The 26,918-nt window shown below is 37.6% G+C and overlaps 1 protein-coding gene and 1 long non-coding RNA gene across 2 annotated transcripts in view; one reads left to right on the forward strand and one right to left on the reverse strand.

Moving 5' to 3' along the window:
- LOC134658890 (uncharacterized) overlaps nucleotides 1-18,615 on the reverse strand; it is a 36,975-nt gene extending 18,360 nt beyond the window's left edge. The window contains exon 1 of the long non-coding RNA XR_010097767.1: nucleotides 18,581-18,615. This is a non-coding gene — a long non-coding RNA (uncharacterized LOC134658890). The remainder of the gene's footprint in view (nucleotides 1-18,580) is intronic.
- LOC134658631 (heterogeneous nuclear ribonucleoprotein L-like) overlaps nucleotides 1-26,918 on the forward strand; it is a 104,435-nt gene that overhangs the window by 46,391 nt on the left and 31,126 nt on the right. The gene's annotated exons all lie outside the window — the stretch shown is intronic.

Raw genomic sequence — 26,918 nt, forward strand, 5'->3', positions numbered from 1 at the left:
AAGTCGGTACAGGAACGTCTTAGCGGCGGCGTAAGTGCTAGGTAATTTCGTCATTACCTATAACGAAATCGTCTAGATCCAGAAAAGTCGGCGAAGTTACTGTTTATTAAATATAACGCACCTATATTCTTGCTCAAATACTAAACGTTTGGTTTTTTTTAATGAAAAAATGCTAAAAATGTAATATTTGACGTTTTCTAAGTACCTAATCTTGACATCCGCATCCGCATCCGCATCCGCGGATGTGAGCCTTTAAAAATGTCAAAAACTCTGCATCCGCAACATCCCTGCTTAAAATATGAATCGCAGTGACGCGTCGTAAATGTCACGATTTTGACACATGTCTTCCTAACAAAGTCGCAAAGTTTACGGCACGTCATTGCGATTCCGCACCGTCAGAGTATTTTGAGCAGCGGTGTGGATGGCACGCAAAATAATACGATGCGTCACTGCGATTCCGTACCGTCACCGTTTTTAAGCAGCGGTGTGGTCGCACCTGTATAATAGTAGCGCCATATCGCCCATTTTTGGAAAAAAAAAAATGTTTCGATTTGTTATTTATGTTGCTAAGCCAATTATAGTAGGTATCTCATTAAACACGTCGAAAACATAAAGGACGAATAGGACATTCAACTTTTAAAGCGCAAAAAGTTAAAAAAATTACAAGTCTCGGTGAAATATTAACAATACCTACTCCAATTTTTCTGTTAAATGTCTCATGAAATAAATGCGACTATAATTTTGTCTTCCTTAGGAACTCATACTATCTCTATAGCAAATATCATTCAGACTTTGGCATTTATATTAGTAGGGATGATTTCAAAACATATTCCATGTGATTATATGGAAATAAATATAAAATGATTACACACGTTTTTCCAGGAATATTTCTAGGTTTATTTATTATAATAAGCCTTACAAATATCCGTGTTTATTTTCTTATTATTCCTTTTATTACAAAAAGTAATATCCCGCCGTGTGTACCGTTTCCTTGATTGTGTTTTGTACCGAAACATTCAGGCTAGGATAACGGTCCCACGGCTTGCGTACAGTTGGCTACATTAAGAATAAGAATATAATTTTTATTTAACCTTTTGGACGCAAATGACCGATATATCCGCACCGTAGGTTCAACGCCAAAGACCGATCAATCGCTCACAGACCACAGAGCAACATAGACCTACGTGCATATGCATAAAGTTCAATTTCAGTTTTGACACTTCGGTGACGTGGCGTCAGCGTGACAGCTTTTGTGTTTGACACGGCGTCGAAAAGGTTAAAAGATAAAACCTTACTAACAATTATCAATTTCCTGTGTGGGGCCACTAGGCTATGCATGTCAAGTGGTAGCCGGATTCGTAATTCGTAAGCTAAAGATTAAGTAAAAACGAATCTAATAGGTAGTTAGAGAAATTAAGTAATTCAAAGAAAGAAAACTACTCTGTACTTTGTACAGTAACCTCAACTAAACACATCGCCATACTGTATAGAAAAGAGGATACTTGTGTTAAGGCACCGACTGTACAGTGGCAATAAGTAGGACAATATTGCAGTGGAGTGTACAGCACGTATTGCGTTAACGGCGCCAAAGGGTTGCGTTGGTATAAATAGAATCGTCTCGGTCCGTATATTGAGATACAGGCTGTTTCTTATTGGTATTGTATTTTTTTACATTTTCAAACTAAAGTCTATTTTTTTATTCGGTAGACTAAAATGACATTTCATAGTATGAAATGACATTTTATGTTCATACTATGAACTGTCATTTCAGTCTACCGAATAAAAAAATAGACTTTACACACTTTAAAGATAAACGCATTATTTAAAAACTATACGTGCTATCACATCACTTTCTTTCTTAGCTTTCTTTGCTGTACCTACACGCTAACAACGACATTATCTATTTGCGCTTAGTGACTATGTTTCCTAAACTAACTCTTATAATTGCGAACATAAATGTAAGCAAATATGTGTCCTTTGTAAGTAACTTATAGAGATTATAACTGGGAATGTAGTAGTTCACTGTAACCACAGGGCAGACACGCCGTACATCAAAAATCATTTGCGTTTATATGTGTGCACGGCACGTCTGTACACGCGTCATTGTGTATGTGTGGGTAAGTCGCTTTACTGAGAGCACGCCAGAAGTCCGTCAGATTGCAGTCGCGGGGCGAGGTAATGCGAGTCGGGGCGGGGCGGTGCGTGACCGTTCTGTATGATAATACTATTACTTATTCTGTGCTGTAATTTTAATCCTTTTATATTAATTTAAACTACCTAAAACGATTAAGTCCCGTTACATGACATGACATATTGTGACTCGTATAGTAAAATCATTTTAAAATTGGAATGAGACCATGAATGACAATATTATTCATGTCTTTCTTACTGGTCGTGTCAGGACCGCATAACAATTCCGTTTTCTACAAAACTACAAAGCCATGCCAATACCAAGGCACCTTTTATTCATTATTGAACACAAGCGCCATTTTAAAATGCTAATCATCCTCTGTGTCACGCTGTTAGTATTCATAGACAACCATGTTCTATTCAATATTGAGCAAAGAGTCTACTAAATAACGCGACAAACTATAAATGTTGTATATTTTTTTTATCACTACATGGTATAAAACAGACAAGATCTTTAAAACTACACAACGGATTTTGATGCGGTATTTTTAATAGATAGTGATTCAAGAGGAAGGTTTATGTATTATTTGTTAACCCGTGCGAAGCCGAGACGGGTCGCTAGTATACATATAAAGCAGAATAAATAGAGTCCTTTTTTGGACAGCACCTAAACATAGGTACCTTGTTTTAAGGAAACTATTGCAATTCCGTTATCTAACCTTCAGGATTTCATGTTCCAACTTATACAGTACAAACTGGCTGGACACTAAGAAAAAAAGCGGCCAAGTGCGAGTCGGACTCGCCCATGAAGAGTTCCGTATTTAGGCGATTTATGACGTATAAAAAAAAAACTACTTACTAGATCTCGTTCAAACCAATTTTCGGTGGAAGTTTACATGGTAATGTACATCATATATTTTTTTTAGTTTTATCATTCTCTTATTTTAGAAGTTACAGGGGGGGGGGACACACATTTTACCACTTTGGAAGTGTCTCTCGCGCAAACTATTCAGTTTAGAAAAAAATGATATTAGAAACCTCAATATAATTTTTGAAGACCTATCCATAGATACCCCACACGTATGGGTTTGATGAAAATAATTTTTTTGAGTTTCAGTTCGAAGTATGGGGAACCCCAAAAATTTATTGTTTTTTTTTTTCTATTTTTGTGTGAAAATCTTAATGCGGTTCACAGAATACATCTACTTACCAAGTTTCAACAGTATAGTTCTTATAGTTTCGGAGAAAAGTGGCTGTGACATACGGACAGACAGACGGACAGACAGACAGACAGACAGACAGACAGATAGACAGACAGAAGACAGACAGACAGACAGACAGACAGACATGACGAATCTATAAGGGTTCCGTTTTTTGCCATTTGGCTACGGAACCCTAAAAACCGGTCCAGTGCGAGTCGGCTCGCCCACTGAGGGTTCTGAAAAAAAACTGGCATATACAGAAGTAAGCTGTTAATCATTTTGCGTTTCGCGTTTGAGGGTCTGCCATCTGGAGACCTAAGGGCCTACCCTGAGACACGGTCCCTATATGCTTCCCTGAATGCCGAATCGAATGTAAAAAAACTTTTACGCTGGTTTTCTGGAACGATCGATTGAGGTAGCGTTTGGAATAACACCCCAATATTTATTCAATTATGTATGTGTAAAAACCCCTTAGTTATAAATATAAATCGTTTAATTATCATAAATGTTAGTTATTGGTTGATGCCCAAATGACAGAACACAACGAACACGTTCATTTTCAAGTCAAGTTATATTTATCTAGAATATGACATTAATTCACCGTAAACTTAGACTAAACTAAACTTTATACAGTCTGTAACGACCAAACTATCAAATGTCACTTTACTTCCAAAGTCGTCCAAAATGCTGAATAAACGCCGAAAAAGCCGAAATCTTCGGCGACATAAACCCGGGGCGTTGTCGCCGTTGTTGTTTCATTAAAACTTTTAATGAGACCAGGGTCGGGTATTCCTTCATGCTTACCGAGCGTTTGACTCACTCGGCGTTCGAAATTCAACTGTCAGAGCCCGTACCATGAGGTCCATGAGTCACTGACAATGTCAAAACTGACATTTACGCTGTCGAGAACGTAATTTATTTTCTACATTTCGTTTGCACAAATATGCGAGTACGAGCGAGCTGTATAGAAAGTAAATTACGTTCTCGACGGCGTTTATGTCAGTGCCAAACTGATGGTAGCCGTACAGTACCCTTCAATTTAAATTTCATTCTATAGCGTGACCTACGCGTTTGCGTTAAGTCTAATTTTGTATGAGATTTTGAGTTTCCAAAACGTCCCGCTTGGCGCACTATTCAAAGTCCTATACATAATGAGACTTGAAAAGCAAACACGTACGCGTACGTCCATCACGCTATCGAATGAAATTTACACTAGGGGGAGGGGGGAGGGGTAAAAGCCGTAGCCAAGAGGATAATCGTTTATGGACGAACGCTAATAGAAAAGTAACGATAATGGTTTTCATAAATTATTTCCGTTGGGCGTGTTGGCGTAAAACGCCGTGTGTAAGGCCTGAGTGGACGCTCATGTTGGGCGTGCAGCGGGGCGGGGCGTGCAGCGTGCATGTTAAACAAATGCAAACGTATAGGAGCGGCCTTAGTGCACGCTGCTCAAATCACTTGTGAGCCCGGCGCCACGCTGCACGCCCCGCCAAACGCGCCGCTTCGAGCGTCCACTCAGGCCTTACACTAACACTTGGCTAGTGTGATCCACGATTTAATATTGATTCGACGTCATACAAAATTGTTGTTTCATACCGTCCTTTCTACCAATCATGTGTCTTCTATGGGGCAAAAAAATGATGTTTTGCATTTTGGGAAAATTATTCAGTATGAGATGTTTACACCTTACAATATGGCTAAGGGTTGAAAAAATTGTATTAAGTACTGCGAGAGATATGTATACATACGAGTATATAGTCAAACCATATTAAAAAATCTGTAGTTCTAATACTGGTTTGTATGTGTTTTAATATATTCAATAAAATACCAGGTGAAATAAAGATATTGCCTATTAAAAATTTCAAAAAGACATTGTATAATATATTAATTGACAATTGTTTTTACAGTATAAACGAATTTTTATTGCATACGTTTTAAAATGTTAATTGACATCTGAAGATCTTTTATAATTATCCTATTTATTGTATTTTTTGATTGTACTTAATTTTCATTTCAGTATTTTCATGTTTTAAATATTGTTAGTTGATGCTGAATTAGAATTAATCTTGTAAATATAATAATTATAATGAACTTTAAATGACAGAGTGATCTACCTAATCACTGACAACTGTTTTCACACGTCTACCTAGACTGAATCTATATATATAAACGTGAAAGACCTGACTGACTGACTTAAACCAACGCACAGCCCAAACCGCTGGGACTAGAAAGTCCAAATTAGGCAAGTAGGTTCCTTATAAGGTCTAGGGATCCACTAAGAAAGGATTTTTCAAAATTCATCCCCTAAAGGGGTGAAATGGAGGTCCAAAGTTTGTATGGGGTATACTAATCCACGGGTACGAAGTCGCGGGCAACAGCTATATATCATGGGACGCAATGCTTGTAATCTAAGATCTTATAATACCATATGTTTATTGTGAATAAACGATTTCATTCATTCATTCATTTGAATGAGGCGAACGCTCGCCTCTGTCCAGTCAGTGATGGAACGACGGTGCTGTTCATTAAAAATGAAGGCATTTTCCCCTCGCAGAGGTAATGCCACGGTATTTTCTATGCGGTACAAGCACGACAGCAGTATTTTGACTTGAACACTCAGTTACTTCATGTTAACTCACCGTTGTTCGAACGCAATGTATTAAAAGTAACTATAATGTACCATACACAATAAATATTCTATATGTTTATAATTATAATCTGAATATCTGTTTATTAATATAATGGAACCCTTTTTATTTTCACTTTATTTTTCCTTAGTGTGGCAAGACTCGGAAAACGGTCGATTAACAGAATTTAGTTTGAAAATTAATTAACAAAAAGTACTAATTTCAACAAATCAAAATTGACGTAGGTATGCGATCTGATTAACCCCTCAGAAGATTTCGCATTTTCTCGCACATTTCATTAATTTGACTGAATTACGTTATGAAATTTGACTTGTGTCAACAAAATTACTGGTGTACTGCGTATCATAATTATATTGTGTCCATGCCGGGCGTCAAATACACCTTTGTACCTCATCTTTTGGCAGTTTTTTAAATAACTAGGGCATGAAGTCGTTTTTGTAACTGAAATGAGACGATGGACAGAAGTTTTGAATGTCAGTCGAAAGTTCAAAGAGGGTTTGATATTTTTTATGAACGGAATTACCGTTTTTGTGAATAGCCTACGGTTATAGAGAATACTGGTAGAGCCAATTTAGGTAACAAATAATTCACTGATTAACTTACATTGCACTGATTTAAACTTTCACGATTTTTACACATTATTAAATTGTACAACGGGACTTAATCGCGTATATAAGTTTTAAGATTTACCTTCGACGTCTCGAAACGTCGGAGGTAAATCTTAAAACTTATATACGCGATTAGGTCCCGTTGTACAATTTAATAACTTACATTGATTACACGTTAGGTGGGTAATAATGTCTCATTGCCTTATACATTTTATAGATTGGTGCGAGACGGATGCACAAAAGAGTCTATATTTTTTTTAAATCTACAGTTGCTACGACAAATCATGGCTACGTACCGAAGTTAACTGTCTACGGGCTACGGCGTACGGCGTAGCGCTACGAACAACGAATGTCTACGTTTAATCTACCTTAATTATTTTGTTACATAAATAATGTGTTACGTATATAAATAAACAACAGGTACCTAAGAGTAAATAGTTTGGCAAACGATCAAAATGACCACAGAGCAAATATTTGTAAACGCTCCAAAACGCTTCCGAAATCCTAAATAGCGTATAATTAGGCCTTGGCAACTGCCATGAATACAAATTCTCGTAGTTGATCAAACGCACTATTATTTTCTAGCACCAATAGCACCATGTTTATACCATAGCTGTAACGATGGGGTCCAGACCAAATATTATTGGTAAATATATTAAACCGGGTCACTCACGGATACAAAGTTGATGATTGCTCAGCATGTTTCAGCAATGGCTTGTGCACTTGTCCGTCTTTTTACTCGCAGGTGCGGCGCTGTGGCATGAAAAAAACGGATGATTGGCTTGTGCACTTGTTCGTCTTTTTACTAAAAGAGAGGTAACCCAAAAGCGGCCAAGTCATGAATAATACTAATTCCAGACGCAGTGCACAAGCATATAAACACGTTTTTCATAGCTGTCATCTCGGACCGGAAAAAAACTGTCCGGAATGGGGAAAAGTAAAATCTCGGACGGTAAAATTACGTCTAGTGCACAAGCTACTATATACATTTAATGGCGTGCCATATCGGACCGTAAAAACTCGGACTGCCGGAAAGTAAAATTCATTGTAGTGCACAATCGCCCTTACCCATCTCGACTCTCGAAGACACTCGTCTCCCCAATATATCGGAGTGACATATTATTGGCTCTTCCCTTTGATATGTCGCCCGAGGCACGACGAAAGACATATCCTTCACTATTATTTCCTTCCGCAGATACGAGTATTAATTTTATGCACGGGATTAGGAAGTTCAGTGCAAAACTTTCGACATGGCAAAAGTAATTCTGGAAGTATTACTACATGCTAACTATTACTTACTTTTCAACCAGAAACGTCACTTTGGCCACTGACCATCTGTCAGTGGCCAAACGTGACGTTGATCGTTGACGTTTATCCGTAAAAAAACCAGATCCAGCTCGACAACTTTAAATGTCCTTGACATTCAAAAGTTAACACTTTTTTCCATTTCTCCCGCTTTCGTTCACATATTGTGTACAGTTTATTCATGAAAGGCCGATTGCGTCGACTCATTCGGCCACAATTTGTATTCATAGCCGCTGCTAAAGCCTATACGCTATTTGGGTTAGTGGCGCATGTTTTGGTGCGTTTGTAAATATTTGCCATGGCAGGTTTTAGCAATAGCCCAATAGACCTTTTAAAGATCCTACCGACTGCGCCATGTAGTAGTTTAACAAAACACTTGCTAAGAGTCTTCAATGATGGTATATTTTATAAAACAACTTACTTATCAAATATATACATATTTTAATAAGGGATCTAGATGTAGTCCAGTAGCCGCCAATAGTGAAAGTGCGGCGGGGCTAGATGTCATAGCTGTCATAGATTATTTTCTTAAGGCAACGTCACACTGTGTCTATTAAGGTGGCTTTACACTCTACTACAACATATACCGGGACAGTGGCCAGCATTTGGACGTCTATTTTATACAAGCTTACGTTTACCTCGTACTTCTGACATTTTACGTAGACTCGTAAGTTTTTACGTCGGTTAATTCTAACACTATTTGCGTGGGATTTGCGCTGCTTCTTGACGTAAAGGAAAAATTACCGGGTTTTTTGTTCACGACACTAAGTACATATTAGATATAAGGCTTATGATTACTTGTAATGTAGGAATATGTATGGGGATATAATATAAATGAAGAAATGTATAGTTATTTGGCGCAGTCGGTAGGTTCCGGACCTATCTTGAAAAATGATTATTTGTGAGAAATAATTTTCCAATCAGGATTATTATTGGAAAATTGGGATTCTAAAATTATATGTATTTTTTTATACTTATTATTCTATAGACGGTATAGATGTCTTATATAAGCGCTTATGAAAGCGTTGAAGTGTAAATCCACAATGGTAATCATTAATCCGTGTCCGGTTAACTTACTTAATTATGTCATATTAAATCATATTAGATGACGGGACATAATACGATTATGGAAATTACGTAACAATGCAATTTAGTGTTGAATCGTTCTATGTTAAATCCAGTTTGTGTAATATATCTTTACTAACTATGTTTACTCCTCGTTTACTCTAAATTACATTTACTTACCACTCAAGCTCATCGGTAATATTAATCCCTCTGTTTTTTAGTATTTCACCGCACGACTCAACCTCACCTCACCCAAAAGTTAATTTTGTGATTCTTAGTTTTTTTTTGGGTATTGTAGTTACACAGAAATTGAGAATGAGTCTACTCCAGTTTGGTCCAAATAACTTAATCAGGCACAGGAATAAACAGACATCCATGCAGTCTTACACAGCCGTGTTTATATCCGGCAACGGCGTCCGGTCACTCCCGGCACGCCGGACGTCCGGCACGGTGCCGTGTCTCGACCCGGTTTCGAGTACCTATGACATACAGTAGGAAGTTACGGAGTTGGCATAGATTTTGTTACGTGGGTAAACTTGGGCAAAAGTGTCTTATGAAATACTAGCTTTTGCCCGCGACTTCGTCTGCGTGGATTTAGTAATTTGGGTAGCTTATTTTTTATCCAATCTGCTTTTCATCGATTCCACGTACAAACTTCCACTCCCCTTTTCACGCCCTTAAATGACTTCTGGGATAAAAACTACCCTATGTCCTTCTCTATACCAAATTTCAACAAAATCGCAAAATCGGTTCAGCGGTTTAAGCGTGAAGAGGTAACAGACAGACAGACAGACAGACAGACACACTTTCGCATTTATAATATTAGTATGGATTGGGGATCTTTTTATACTAGCGCCTTTAAAGAATGGGAAAAATGTTAACTTTCATGGGACGACATCATCATTCTTTCTAATTGACAGCTGTCAAGTGTCATATATGATAACTAATGTATTCCATATCCGCCAGCAGGCGCACATGTTATGGATGCCATTATCCACGTGATAAAATATGTTTCACTTTTGCACCATGCGACGTAGACAAATACTTTTTTTTGCGATTTCGGCATCGGTCCCATAATAAAAGTTGTTCAGTGTGACCTATAAAGGTATAAAGTCACTACGCAGAGGTATGGCTGGCGGTTAAAATTTCAGCCTGTTTATTTCAGTGTTCCTACTTGTCCGTGGTCGATTAATAAATTGTGTTACTTACAAACATTAATGAAAACAAAAACGATGATATGTTATTGCGACAACTAGTTGTCGAAACAAAACCGGCTTTTGGATATTATTCCACAAAAAATCGTTCCACTCTTTATCTCATAGCTTCTAATACATGATGCTAACAACCATAATACCCATAGCAAAAACGCATTGTTACCACATCCAATAAATCCCTACAAGGCCTTCAGTCAATTGTAAAACCATCTACGGCATCTACGCCAATAAAGCCTAAAAACCACTTCGGATTTACGCCATTATCACCCCTATTTAAAAACAATTTATAAACAAAATAGAGCATATTCGCATTATGACTCCGCGTCGCTTAAGCTGTTTTCGAATGGAGTGTAAACCTATACTGACGAATCCAAAAAATTTGTCGAGGCCTGATCGCAGATTGAGCGACATCATTTCAAAAGAGGCTTAAGCGCCTTTGAACAGGAACATACATATGACGTTTTTAGTTATTGGTAGATTGTCGCCCGTGGTCGGGTTTCTTCGTTTTATTTGATCGGCCAGATGAATGACAGTGACGTTATTGATGAGAAAAACGCGATTGCTCGTATCGGGTTGAAGTAATGCGAGATTGCGAGCGAGTAGACAGATCGGGTGAGCGATTTCGCAATAATAGGGTGGTTTGTGTACATGTCTGTCCGGCTGTATGTAGGTAGGTACATGCATGGTTCTGGAGGGCTTTTACTAAATTTAAGCGCAATCAAAAGATCACATCACAGGACCAAACGAATTTTTGATATCACTTGAAAAAAAAAATTAAAAAAAAATCGACTTTTTGGAAGCTGTCCGCATTTTACACATCTGTAAGCTAACGTCTCTGCTAAAAAAAGAAAAATAAATGGAAATCGCTTTTATGCACACAAAAATTTTATATTCGTATGCAATTCAATAATTTGTACAGAATACCATGGAGAGGCATCAATCGTCTGCGCCTACCGCCGTGCGATAGTTTAAGTTGCCCCAGAGGAGAACGGGAAGGTTGTGTGTTATGGACCAGTGATGAATGGCTATTTTGGGATTTTGGTGTTGATTCGGTTTGGTGTAAATAAATTATAGAATAGAATAGAAGAAATTTATTCAGAAAACGCTTAAGGGGACGGTATATGACGTTTTCGATTTAGAGCTCACTTTGTGCAATCAATTTGTTCAAGAAATGTTTAATAACTGCATTAAATTATACGTAAATTTGTTCACGAAGAAGCCGTGTACCGGCTCTTCACGGCATAATATTTTTTATTTGCTGTAATTCTCTACAAATCGACACTAAAAGTATCCAAAAATCAAAATATGGAGTTCCGTTTGAGCAACACGCATTACAGTTTTGCCTTTAACAGTAATTGAGTTGTTATGTGATTTTGAAAGCTAGATAACTAAACTAGCAAATTATTATCTACTTATATTTTTACTCACAAATACAACACAGAAATTCAATCCCAAATCTAAACTTTCGTACAATTTCCATACATTGACGACATCACTCAAAATTCTTCTTCGAGTCAGATGGCCGCTGGCCTTGGATCGAAGCAGACGTGTACGTCGTCGTAGCTCGTTTTTGACATTATTTAGACATTTCATCATATACGCATACGAAAATGTATACCAGTAGATAAATTGTATTTCAAAAAATAGGGTAAAGAAATTTATTTAAAATTTGATTTGTTGTTATTTACAGGTCGTAACGATCGAAAACAGCAGTAAACTATCCTAAAACAATACGATTACAATTGAATTTAAGTAACTTGTTCCTTCAAAACCCGCTTAAAATGAAAAAAGTTTAAAGACTCGTTTTACTGATTGGGATTGATTTTCATTATGCTGGTATCAATTTTGCGTCATTAAAAAAAAGTATATGATTTCTGTACGTCAATGACATTTGATGTCAATTGTAATCTTGTATTTACGTTAGAGAATATTATATATTCATTTAAATATTACTTACCTATTAATACGAAGCGTAATTCGTTTAATACCTGAAAGTCTTAGTGTCTACACCTACTTTGTTGCCGTTCGTTCCGTCTATATGTGTGCGATTACGTGCTGTTCTCAATAATCAAGAAACAAGCCATAATCTTCAAGAATAAAATAACAGCAAGACCAGCATTTAGTACTAACTAGTTTTTGCGGATTTGGAGACAAGAGATGAAGCTTACAGGCTAATACCGCTGCGGTCTGGTTATTGTTATGTGTATATATCGAGTATTATATAAATTTACTATAAAATAACAATGTTTTATTTCAATGACATTATGTGCGTAGGTATGTATGTTTCGGTGATTATAAGAATTTTGTCCACACAATAATTGTGCAAAGCAGAGACTGCATCATGCTTTCTTTACGGTATAAGCGGTATGGTACCGTTATTATTTATTAATACCGGTTCGTTTTGAAGGTAAAACTATACCGGTTGAAATACAAAGTACGGTACCGGTATAAAATTACAGCAGGGACAACCATTTTTATAGGTGTACAGTCAGCTGCAGAGAAAAGGTACGACCAGATAGATAATTGTATGCAGGGGTGGTACCTTTTCTCTGCAGCTAGCTGTACCTAAACCATCATTGACCGAGCGTTGGCGAAGGTCTCCGTTTCAACTTGGGCAAAAATGCTTTCGTATGTCCGAATTCTTCTCCTTTGCATATCACATTTCTCAACTGATTCTCGTGAAAATTCGGTAGTCCGATATAATTATTCGGTTTCTTTTTTTTTTGAACAATTTAAAATAGGCAGAAATTGTCATAAAGGACTTAAGCGCCAGTAGGGTCTGTGACACTTAAGACCACTGCGATTATTAGGTACTTACTGGCCCCTATTTCACCACGACCACGGTGACAGGTGCGACAGTTGTCGACATCACTGTTGCTGACGTCACAGGCCTCCATAGGCTACGGTAACCGCTTACCATCGGACGGGCGATGTGCTTGTTTGCCACCAACATTTTAATAAATAAATAAACTCCATTATATTGCCACTAAAAAATTCTTATTTTGCGAAGCTAATGACAATTGTCACAAGAAACACGGCAACTGTATCGAAATTGCGACACAGAACTCATTTCCTGTCAAGACTTACCGAAAATTCTTTGAAAAATCTTGTGACAATTGTCACAAGATTTTTTCGCGAGAGATATGTCTGTTTTATCCGATATAATAAAGTTTTTTTTTAATAATAGGTACAATGACGGTGGCAAACACGAATACGGCCCGCCCGATGGTAAGCGGTAACTGTATTATTAAATTGTACAACGGGACTTAATCGCGTATCTAAGTTTTAAGATTTACTTCCGACGTTTCGAGGACGGCGTTGTCCCCGTGGTCTCGGAGAAGACTGGCTTAAGTTGACATCAGCATCTTCTAACCGCGCGAGTTTTTCGAACTACCCGCACTTGGTCTTGTTTATCCGCTTGAACGTTTTGCGGTTCCGTTGTACAATTTAATAATGTGTAAAAATCGTGAAAGTTTAAATCAATGTTAGCGGTAACTGTAGTCCATGGATGCCTATGGCGTCAATAACAGTGATGTTTTTGTCGTACCTGTCACCGTGGTGAAATAGGGGCCAGATTACGCCGCGCCGCGTGGAACGTGAGGTGCATTGGGGTAAATGCATACCATTCACTCGTGTGTCTGCCATTTTGTTAAAGCCAATTTTCACCGTAACTACTGGACTAGTTCAATTGAAATTTAGTACACATATGTCAAGTAAGGAAGTGGTAAGTCGGTGATCCGAAGATGAGTAACGTAAATAAATGAACTTTTAACTTTGCGGCGATTTTTGGTATCATGTGACATATCAGATATAATTGTAAGTAGGTGAGCAAAAATGTACCATAACCTAACTCAGAATTGTATTACATAAATACATATACAAAAAATAGTTCAACGCCAAAAGATTAATGGAAGACCTATGTCCTATAATAGGTGAGTTGGTCTTAAACAAAAAATATGCAATAAAAATGTGTAACTGTGGAACCCATAGTGAATCCTACTCGTACATGATCGGTTTTTATATTATGTACCTATAAGATATTTTCTACTTTATACTTTATAAGTGTACCTACATAATATTTACTTATAAGCAGTTGTCACGTAAAATATTTGTAGATTTTTTTGGAAGTATGTGTCACATCATCATCATCTTCCTCGCGTTGTCCCGGCATTTTGACACGGCTCATGGGAGCCTGGGGTCCGCTTGGCAATTAATCCCATAAATTGGCGTGGGCACTAATTTTTATGAAAGCGACTGCCATCTGACCTTCCAACCCATAGGGGGTAAACTAGGCTCTTATTGGGATTAGTCCGGTTTTCTCACGATGTTTTCCTTCACCGAAAAGCGACTGGTAAATATCAAATGATATTTCGTACATAAGTTCCGAAAAACTCATTGGTACGAGCCGGAATTGCAATTCGCACGCTCTTACCGCTAGGCCTCCAGCGATTTTTTTGAAGTATGTATAGCACAAAAAAAATATTTAGAAATGTAACATTTAAGGTAGGTAATTAAAATACGGTATAAACATTATTGGAGAAGACTTGGAGGAAGTGTCATAGGGATCTACATTCGATGCGTGGAAAACAAGTTCTTTTGTCTAATTATAATCCATCGGCAATCACGCGAGCGCATAAAACGAAAATCATTTTTTTTTTCACTCCGTAAAACTCCCTTAACCTAATAACAGTAAAACAAAAAATAAAATATAGAGGGTTACCAACCAGCCAAAGAATTATAAGTATATATATGCACTTATCCCAACGCACCTCACGTTCTACTCTGCACGGGGTTCATTGCCGCTCTTACCGCCGCAAGTAACTATCAACACCTACATTATCAAGGCTACTATCGAAGAGAATCGCTTCAGCACTGAAATAATACCGGTGGAATACCGGTATAATATTTTTTATTTTAATTGTATTAATTTAATAGTGAAACAAAAGGCGAATATACCACATAAAAGTAAATCGGTAAAGATATTAGGGGTACATTAGCCAACACTGTTTCCATATATTTTCAAATTTTATTTTGTCCGCCTTAATTAAATTTTGCACCCTGCCGGAACTTTATTTATTTAAATTCTCATTTAATTGATTTTGAGCCTTATGAAAAGTCGTATAGAGTAGTAAATAAAATTTTACATCCGACTTAATGACATCTGGTTTTATTCGGTTTAACTTTAGAAAACGCGTATCTCGACAAAGCCATAATGTAGAAAATTGTCAACAACCAAATGAATTATTAGAATTTAAATACGTCACGTGTGACATGAACAGACAAGGAAAGCAAGATTAAATGTATTGTTTCTCTTTCTTCTTTCAATGGAACGCTTTTCCTAAAAGGAGGCCACTAAACTCAAAACGCTATCTTAAAAAAAAACTTGATGGGTCAGTGACCTGTCCCAGTAAAGTGAGGTAGTGTGCGTGAAGTGCGCTTGTGTGTGAAATGGGGTAAATTGACAGAATCTGAAAATTTACCCACCTCTACCGTCACCTTAAATTTAGGTATTACATGAGACAACAGAATTAATTTATTATTAAGCGTCACTGAAAAGGTCTCCTCTCAGCGTAATGTCAAGATACCATCTAAGGACGCTGGTCTTCTGTGGAAACCCTTCCGAGAGAGCGCAACTACACGCTAAAGTACAAATTTTATATAAGTGCAAAAGTTACAAGTAAAATGAATAAGGCTATAATTATTATTCAATTAAAAACTAAAATAACAAACTACGGTACCTAAACAGTCGTTAATCTGGTTTATCTGGCATACAAGGTGAAATAAATTATTTAGCAGGCGTTCGTTTTAGTAGGGATGGCACAGGAGTATATACCCAATAATTATATTTTTTGTAAGATTAAAATTCGATGTTTTGCTGAAAAATTTCCATATTTCATCCGCCGCAATATCCAACTTTATGTTTCCGACAAGGAAAACGTTTAGCTTTTACTTCAGCATGGGTTTTTAAACTCGCTTCATTTCCATTCATTCATTTCTTCAACCAAAAAACGTCTTTTTGACACTGACAGATCGATGTCGTACCGCTGTGACTTCTTAATCTTCTTATAAGCATTGTTTGAATCGGGCCGATATACTTGTACGTGATGACTTCTTTTTTGCACACTTCAATTCAACTATCTTTAAGTTTAGGTATGTCATGTCATTCTAGATCTTTGACAAGACCTTACGTAGCCCCATCGGTCATGGAAGTCAATCGATGACGCCACGTGTTCGCAGCTCCGGATATAACCGACGTAAACGCGCCCACGTCCGATTCTTGACGTGAATATACGTCATGATGTATGGCCGGTAGCTTGTGGCGTTGAATATTAACCACTACGTGATCGTACCTGCTTCAAAATGAAATCTTCAGTTTTGTTATGTGATGCATTTTAACATCTAAAAAAGCGGCCTAGTGCGAGTCGGACTCGCCCATGAAGGGTTCCGTATTTAGGGGATTTATGACGTTTTAAAAAAAAAAACTACTTACTAGATCTCGTTCAAACCAATTTTCGGTGGAAGTTTGCATGGTAATTAATGTACATCATATATTTTTTTTAGTTTTATCATTCTCTTATTTTAAAAGTTACAGGGGGGGGGGGGGCACACATTTTACCACTTTGGAAGTGTCTCTCGCGCAAACTATTCAGTTTAGAAAAAAAATATATTAGAAACCTCAATATCATTTTTGAAGACCTACGAGTATCCATAGATACCCCACACGTATGGGTTTGATGAAAATTTTTTTTTGAGTTTCAGTTGTAAGTATGGGGAACCCCCAAAATTTATTGTTTTTTTTTTTCTATTTTTTTGTGAAAATCTTAGTTCGGTTCACAGAATACATCTACGAGGGGCGTTCAACATATTCTCGGTATTGATATCTTACAACCTCTTCTAAAATTTCTTTCGTTACTGGCCGCTAAGGTTTATTCATTGACATTAAAAAAAAGTATAATTCGAAGCGAGATGTTCTTTTGTTTTTCTGCAATTGCTGAACAAACATGAACATCATGTGGGAATTGACAATGTTAACTAAATTAGAACATCGATGCGTGATAAAATTCTTGACAAAACAGGGTAAAAATCAAAAAACCATAAAAGAGGAAATGGATTGTGTTTACCGTGAGTCTGCTCCTTCTTTATCTACCATTCAAAAGTGGTCAAGCGAGTTTAAACCTGGCCGGCCTGTAGTAGCTACTTCACAAGAAAATATTGATAAAGTGGAAAAACTTATATTGGAAGATGGTCGAGTGAAGGTAAAATCTATAGCACAAGTAACCAATCTCTCTATTGGTACCGTACATGATATTATCCATGACCATCTTAATATGTCAAAAGTAAGTGCAAGATGGGTTCCGCGAATGCTGACTCGGCTTCAAAAAGACATGCGTGTAGCTTGTTGTTCCGATTTTATTGACCTGTGCGGTGAAAATCCTGCTGAGGTGCTGCAAAGAATAGTTACTGGAGATGAAACCTGGGTTCATCATTATGACCCAGAGAGTAAACAAGAGTCCATGCAGTGGCACATTAAGGGTTCAGCTCATCCCAAGAAGTTCAAGGTCATCCCTTCAGCTGGCAAGGTCATGACCACGATATTTTGGGATTGTGAAGGAGTATTACTGATCGATTATAAAGAAAAAGGTGTAAATATCACAGGACAGTACTACGCTAACATTCTACGTCAATTAAAGGATGCAATCAAAGAAAAGAGGCGAGGAAAGTTAACCAAAGGTGTTATGCTTCTGCATGACAACGCCCCCGTCCATACTGCTCATATTGCCAAGGCAGCTATTGTTGAATGTGGGTTTGAAACTGTTACTCACCCACCGTATAGTCCGGACTTAGCCCCCAGCGACTTCTTTTTGTTCCCCAATCTTAAAAAGGATCTGCGTGGAAATAAATTTTCCGATGATGAAGCATTGAAGGCGGCAGTGGAGGAGCATTTTTACACCAAAGATAAAAAATATTTTTATGCAGGATTAAAAAAAATAATTGATCGATCTTTTAAGTGTATGAACATAGGGGGGGAGTATATTGAAAAATAAAAATATCAAACTTTTCGTACTTGTTTGTTTTCATTCTCATACCGAGAATATTTTGAACACCCCTCGTACTTACCAAGTTTCAACAGTATAGTTCTTATAGTTTCGGAAAAAAGTGGCTGTGACATTCGGACGGATAGACGGACAGACAGACATGACGAATCCATAAGGGTTCCGTTTTTTGCCATTTGGCTACGGAACCCTAAAAATCGAAATTTTGTGTAATGTGATGGATTACCCCTTTACGAAAACTGAACCCCTTTCTTTCTTCCTCGCGTTATCCCGGCATTTTGCCACGGCTCATGGGAGCCTTAGGGTCCGCTTGACAACCTAATCCCAAGAACTGACGTAGGCTCTAGTTTTTACGAAAGCGACTGCCATCTGACCTTCCAACCCAGAGGGGAAACAAGGCCTTATTGGACTAATCCCAATTTTTCCCGGTTCCCGAATCCCGCTTTCCTCACGATGTTTTCCTTCACCGAAAAGTAACTGGTAAATATCGAATGATATTTTCGTACGTAAGTTCCGAAAAACCACGAGCCGGGGTTTGAACCCGCGACCTCCGGATTGAAAGTCGCACGCTCTTACCGCTAGGCCACCAGCGCTTCAAACGGAACCCCTTTGTCGGAAACAAAATATAAAGCGGTCCGGACCGACATACAGGCCGGTTTCCATTTCGCAATTTATGGACCCTGTTACTCTTTGCCTGTGGTTGTTTATGAGGTTTTGTTGTGGGATAGTTATTTTTGGTGGGGATGCTGAGATCAATATTGATTGGAAAATATAAAACCGGCCAAGTGCGAGTCGGACTCGCGCACGGAGGGTTCCGCACCATCAACAAAAAATATAGCAAAACAAGCAAAAAAACAAGCAAAAAACGGTCACCCATCCAAGTACTGACCCCGCCCGACGTTTTAATAACAATTTTAATAACAACCCGACCCCCCGACGTTGCTTAACTTCGGTCAAAAATCACGTTTGTTGTATGGGAGCCCCACTTAAATCTTTACTTTATTCTGTTTTTAGTATTTGTTGTTATAGCGGCAACACAAATACATCATCTGTGAAAATTTCAACTGTCCGTCCGTCCGTCCGTCCGTCTGTCACCAGGCTGTATCTCACGAACCGTGATAGCTAGAGCCTGGTGACAGACGGACGGACGGACGGACGGACGGACGGACGGACGGACGGACGGACGGACAGCGGAGTCTTAGTAATAGGGTCCCGTTTTTACCCTTTGGGTACGGAACCCTAAAAAACGGGATTTGTAAATAATTTGACGAGGCGGTTGACTTCGATCATACCTATATATTAATGCACATTCCAATAAGTCTTTCTTAGTTTTTTGTCAAAAAATTCTGTCAAAGGTTAAAAAATTGTTACTAACATATTACTTTTTAATTCAATTAGGTTCAGATAGAACCGGAATATATTACACAAAATTTATTACATATTTTACTCACACAGTTTTACATTTACATGCCATTCCTTATTTACTGTTAACGTATTGTACATTATGTACTTTTATTTGTACATTAAGTTGTGGTAGGTACTTATTCTTTACTTTTCGATTTTTTATATATAATTTGTTGTGCTACTTATCGAACGATACTCAAACAACAACTAAAGTGTGATAATGTCAACTTATATATTTAGTTTTTAGTTTTCAGTTTTTTTATATATTTTTTTTTTGCTCAATGTCAATATATATATTTGGTGTTTATAAGTGATAACACCCTGTATATTTTTAACTCTTAGAAACATAATTTTATCGACCTAAATATCTCTATTTTACACATATATTTACATAAAATGGAAACATCAGCAAATTGTGTTTCCGTTTAATAGTTTGTGTGGGCAAACATAAAGTTTTTTGGTAGATATATCGGTTGATTAAGTAGCTTATATGTAGTACAGTATCCACAACAGTTCGACCATTGACATACATCAGATGTACACCAAGAAGGGAAAGGTTGACCACAGAGTTCCGCAAAAACGAAGCTACCGACTTACAATCGTGGAAACTACCGTGGTAAACCTTTTATATTTGGATTTTTTGTACACTATTTGACACATGGCTGAATTTGAGTATTCATGTCAATTTGACTTCATTTTTAAGTGAATAAGCGAAAAATCCAAGTATAAGCTTCAGCACTTAAAAAGCGGTGACGTGTGAGTTTGCAAACGTAGTTGAATACTTAATTATGAAACATGTTAAACTATATCATGTATCTATTCTCATATGATTCCAGCGTCGACCGCAACGCGCTTGCTACTGCCGGCTACGGTCTACATTGGAATCATACCTTAAGCCTCACAATTCAATTTGTCATGTTTACAGTTTCACTACACATATTTCGTGCCGCGACCGCAATGGGACCGCTCTTTAGCTGAAGCCCTTTCTTATTACTATAACTACAGATAATTATATAAATATTTGTAATCTTCCATGCACATATATCAAAAGACAAACACACTCTTATAAATGGTGTTTAAATACAGTAAAAAGACGAGCGAGCTGCAGAAAGCACTGAACAGCAAAACAATACAAAACAATAGCAGTGACACAAGACAGAAAACACACTGTATATGAACGAAATTGGATTTATTTTGTTGTTATATATATGTAGCTTTTAAAGCATGTGTCGCTATTGCAAGAAAGAGAAAGAATTAAAGAGTGTGTTCGTCTTTTTATATGTGCAGGGCGGGACATCAACTCCAGAAAGGAACACCAGGTTTTGGTGAGTTTCATGTGGATGTCGTGTTACCTCAAAAGGCACAAGGGAGCGCTTTTCAAAAAAATTGAAAACCTGATTCATCTAAAAAAATCAATACTAAAACATGACTTACCCCGCAACGGAGCTAGCAAAACCGTAGCATATGACAGTTTTGTGTCAGGGTTGGCGATTATGATGAACCATTTTGCTTTAACTTTATTGTATGTAAGATTAGTAAAATTGATCGGGAACCGTCTTGACCCTCTTCCGATATAACCCGGTTTAATTTACTGTCAAATAATATAAATTAACAGGTCAATGTCAATATTAGGTGCGTTTCAATGTATCTGTTATTTTGTTTATAAAATCACGTTTTTCTTTCGCATTCTTTCAAATATTAACATGGAATTTTCATTGCTTGAAAATATTGGTGTGTTTGAAAACAAAGAAAAAATATGTTTTGTACTTTAGTTTATGCGTAGTAGTGATAACCCTGACGTACAACTGCTACAGATTTGCTAGCTCGGTTGCGAGGTATGCATGACATAATGGCATTTCGGGACATCTTTTTCAATTTAGAATTAGAATGAGCCCAAGAAAGTCCAGATTTGTAAGAATCAGGTTATTAGTATTTTTTTTTTGGTAAACGCTCAATGGCTTATTTTTGGGACAACCTCAAAGTAACAGCCCATTATGATTGGAAAGTTTTCAGACCTTTTTCGTATTCATTTTATAATATGTTGTCCTAAAAATAACTTGGAATTTGAGGATCGGTGTTTTAATTGGCTGAGTAAATTGGCAGGTATCAAATAGAATTATTTTGACTTCTTCGTAATTAAAATTGAGAACACGAAGTTTTTAATAAATGTTGAAAACCGGATGACTGACACAAAAGCCACTTTACTCTTACCAATATAATATGTAATTTAAGGTCGTATTTGTAAATTTTTTATAGAAACAACATCCTCCCATCCACACACATCACATCTCCCATCCATCCATTACATCCTATATCTATCCCTTCCATTGTGGACTCATCTTTTAAGACGCATGATATTTAAGTTTTTTCTGGACGTTTAACTTTTCCAACGTCACTTTTAATATTATTAATATAAGATATAATAGCTGCATCTGGTTTTATTTGCATATTTGACAGTTTAATAATCGCGACATCTCTGGTTTCCCTAAATCACTTGTTTTGACAGTCTTGGTGTAAACTGGTACCATGAAGTGCGTGCACTGATCGGCACTACGGATCAGTGGACGCACTCGTGTGACTTTCTATACAAATAATACTAAAATCCGTTGCGTGCGATGCGTCCAATGCGTGCGATGCGTCTGATGCGTGCGATGCGTCTGATGCGGCCCTGTGGACGTCTCCTCAACACTGTTATGCCGTTTCTGCGCCACCTAGTAACCAACATCGAAATGAATTTTCAATATTAGTATAGGATTACTATAACATCAGAAATTACTTACTACGTTATCAATATTGATAGCAGATCCTATAATAATAATACTGATAGGGATCATATATAATGCTTGTAACGGTTTCTTGTCACGATCTCATCTAAGCCTCTGAGGCTCGAAGCCTTAATTGGATTAAAGATTTGCTACAACTTAATACTTGCCTCCAGGAATATACACTGCGGGCGTTAATAACCCGAAAGATTTAAACCACGTATTTTTGACGACAGTACGAGTAAATAATGCTGTATCAACATGGGTCCAATTATGTGTTTAATTAAACGAATATTTCAATACAAATTAAATCATATTAATTGACCGCTTCTTTGTGAACAAACCTTTACTTCAGAGAGTGAGCGAGTTTAATTAGTAGAGAAACAGAGAGCGAGCATGACATTTCACGAATCACTCCGATATCATACGATGCACGGCGAATGCAATGCAGTGACTTGTGTTCGATGACAAGGAGTGTCAAAGTTACGAGTATGTCTAGCATGATGTTTACGATGAAATTATTTCAATCTATTCGCACCACAAAATACTTACCACAAATTGTATCCAAACTTTATTACAGAACATTACAGTGCAGTTATTATTGTTGAAACTTTGCTTTGATATCTTTCCTTTGACTGACGTAACCAAAACCATTAACCATGATTATATCCGAAAGAAATCATACCTCTTATTGTTTTAACTCATACTATAGCTGGAAAGGGATGATTACTTTGTTATAATATCGATCATGCTAATCAGTACCTACGTAATCATTTAAATTCTCGATGTGTTGATTTCGACAGATCTGATACCTACACTAGGTATATGTCTCTATACTAGTTGATGTTTTTAGTGTTCCGTACCCAAAGGGTCACCAGGCTGTATCTCACGAACCGTGATAGCTAGACAGTTGAAATTTTCACAGATGATGTATTTCTGTTGCCGCTATAACGACAAATACTAAAAACAGAATAAAATAAAGATTTAAGTGGGGCTCCCATAGAACAAACCTGATTTTTGACCGAAGTTAAGCAACGTCGGGCTGGGTCAGTACTTGGATGGGTGACCGTTTTTTTGGTTGTTTTGCTCTATTTTTTGTTGATGGTGCGGAACCCTCCGTGCACGAGTCCGACTCGCACTTGGCCGGTTTTTTTATTGCAAAAACGAATTGACCGGTTTCGGATGTAAGTCGAAGAGTGCTTGCTTAAGCAAAAACATGAGATATTATTGAAAAAATCCTAGTCGCTATAACGAGCTTAAATTATTCGAGGAATTTCACCACAATCTAATTTAAACTGTTGTGAGACATACTACTAACATAGAATAATTTTGTTTTCGTGTATCGCGTACACGGCCGCGTCGTGAACGCTGCTCGCACTGTTAGTGCTTGAGAAAGGAGACCTAGGCTCTCAAACATGTCGCGCGAGTGACTTAAAACAAGCGAGTCTAAACCGTAAAATTATTCAATTTCACCACAATTAACAAAGTCAAAACTTAAACCGTTACTTTTCCAGCTTAATCGTATTACAATCTGTTTCCCCAAAACTCCATTGTGACATTTGTGACTGCACAAAAGTGACCCAAATTTGGGGAAGCAACCACGGCAACCGGCGAAGTTTTCCGACAATGCCGACCCACAATAACTTGTTGAAATTTAAGTGGCCCTCGCTTTATTCGGGACGAGTATAACTTCTACAATTCCGCCCTAATGTTAAAACTTAACAAATGAGAAGAATGGGAGCGCATTCTGATTTAAAGTGAAAGTTTTTATATTTTTCATACGACGCTGACGAGAGTCTTGGTGATTAGCGCGCATCACACATACGACTTTCACTTCATTTCGCATTCAATAATTAGCTTGAGCGATCTTCAAGGTCATATGAAAATAAGATCAAAATCTTAACAAATTGTCAACTCAGAATCGGACGTAGTGTCTGCCTCTTTAACTCATTCAGTGCCGAAAACCCGACTATCGGGTACTTTATGGTTTCGGTCCCAGGCCGGACGACCCGTTAGTCGGGATCGTGGTACTACACCTTTATAGAGTCTGTGCGGAAAGAGAAGAGTCGTGGAATGTACTGGACCCCATACATTCCACGACTCTTCTCTTTCCGCACAGACTATGAAGAATTTTTTGTGGCCTGGCGCGGATGTCTTGTTTGGCTGGGTGGCAATGAATGTTAAAACCACGCAATATAACTGCGTGGTTTTAAAAAGTGTCATTTTTTTATCCCGTGGATAAAGCTACCCGTAATACATCTACCGCTTGTATTTAAAAATTCAACAATATGTGTTCCAAATTTGACCGACGGAACGCCGCCATTATTTTAAACCGATTATAACTAGACTAATTTAAACAAATTTCGTGTTTATTGTTTTTAGGATTAGGGCGAATTTCCCTTGTGGTGGCTTAAACAGGGTTCGGTCGATATTGGTAGTGAGTTAGTTATTAATATTGTGGAGGTTTTCGTTATTTTACGCTGGCTGGTTGTGTTTTCATTTATTATAGCTATTAATCACTACCTACTTTATAATTTGGGAAGTACAAACAGTGAAATGTAGGTGTCACCTGTTTTCGGGCGTTTTTTTTTGTTGTCCCCTACACTTTTTTTTTCAAATTTGGGATTTTTTATGTTATTTCTACTCAGAATCACGAGCTCTTTCTATCTTAATAGGAGAAAAAAAGCGTCCCAAAATTTCCATACATTTTTCGATCTTTCCATTACGCGACCGCCATACAAAGTCTATGAAAAACCGGCCAAGTGCGAGTCGGACTCGCGCGCACGGAGGGTTCCGCACCATCAACAAAAAATAGAGCAAAACAAGCAAAAAAACGAGCAAAAAAACGATCACCCATCCAAGTACTGACCCCGCCCGACGTTGCTTAACTTCGGTCAAAAATCACGTTTGTTGTATGGGAGCCCCACTTAAATCTTTATTTTATTCTGTTTTTAGTATTTGTTGTTATAGCGGCAACAGAAATACATCATCTGTGAAAATTTCAACTGTCTAGCTATCACGGTTCGTGAGATACAGTCTGGTGACAGACGGACGGACGGACGGACGGACGGACAGCGAAGTCTTAGTAATAGGGTCCCGTTTTTTACCCTTTGGGTACGGAACCCTAAAAATGGTGACACTTGGACACTTTTTTCTCCTATTAGGATAGAAAGAGCTCGTGATTCTGAGTAGAAATAACATAAAAAATCCCAAATTTGGAAAAAAAGTGTAGGGGACAACAAAAAAAAAACGCCCTTTCACACCGTTCGCACAAATAGCTAAGCGGGTGAGGTATTCAAAATTATCTGCACACAATCACGCATACGAGTACTTATTATTCTTACAATAAAGCAGGGATGTTGCGAATATCCGCATCCGCATCCGCAACCGCGGAACTTCCGCATTATTTTCAACATCCGCATCTGCATCCGCATCCGCATAAAATCGATGCGGATTTAATGCGGATGCGGATGTGGAACACACACGTCGGTACAGGAACGTCTTAGCATCGGCGTAAGTGCTAAACTGCTAGGTAATTTCGTCATTAGCTAAAAAAACCTATTAGAAATTTGCAGTCAAGCGTGAGTGGGACTTAAGGTACGAAACCCTTGGAACGCGAGTCCGACTCGCACTTGACCGGTTTTTTGAAATAAAAATTACTAAAATGTAATATTTGACGTTTTTTATGTACCTATCTTGACATCCGCATCCGCATCCGCATCCGCGGATGTGAGCCTTTAAAAATCCGCATCCGCATCCGCATCCGCGGATGTCAAAAAATCGGCATCCGCAACATCCCTGCAATAAAGGGAACATGTGACTTTGAACACATCGCCCGTTGAACTATCTACTACTTAAATAGGTATCGAAAAGCATTTTTTGGCACAAACTAAAGATATACATACATATATACATATAATCACGCCTATTTCCCGGAGGGGTAGGCAGAGACCACGGATTTCCACTTGCTACGATCCTAACATACCTCTTTCGCTTCCTTCACTTAAGTAGTAAAGATATTACTGTTCGAATGTTTGTATAATATATTGTATATAAAGACATACATTTGTAATTGGCAATAATGAATTACGGTTATTATAGCAATCAACCTGAACTAACGTAATTCAGCGACTAATACACCCTGGGGTATACCCGGCTACAGTAAATACGTTTACATGCAAATGGTGACCGCTAATCGATTAGGTACATAAATTATATACGTCCAATTGTGGTATAATAAGTATTACGTTGACGTATTAATAGTTGGAGGGCAGACACAGCTATTAATTTTACGACTCTCATGTGGATATAAGTTCTATAAAGCCTAATTTTGTAATAGCACTCTAATCTGCGCTCTTTTTTTATGGAAATAGTTTTTTTTGACACAATTTCTATTTAATAAACAGAACTATAAAAAAAGTAGGTGACTTGACTCTGACGTCACTTAATTGTTCCGTTTTTATAAAAAAACATTAGTGGCTAATCGTTTTGACAGATCGAAAAAAACTGATTTGACTAGCAGGCAG

The sequence above is a fragment of the Cydia amplana genome, chromosome 23, assembly GCF_948474715.1.
Source record: "Cydia amplana chromosome 23, ilCydAmpl1.1, whole genome shotgun sequence".
NCBI classification, from domain to species: domain Eukaryota; kingdom Metazoa; phylum Arthropoda; class Insecta; order Lepidoptera; family Tortricidae; genus Cydia; species Cydia amplana.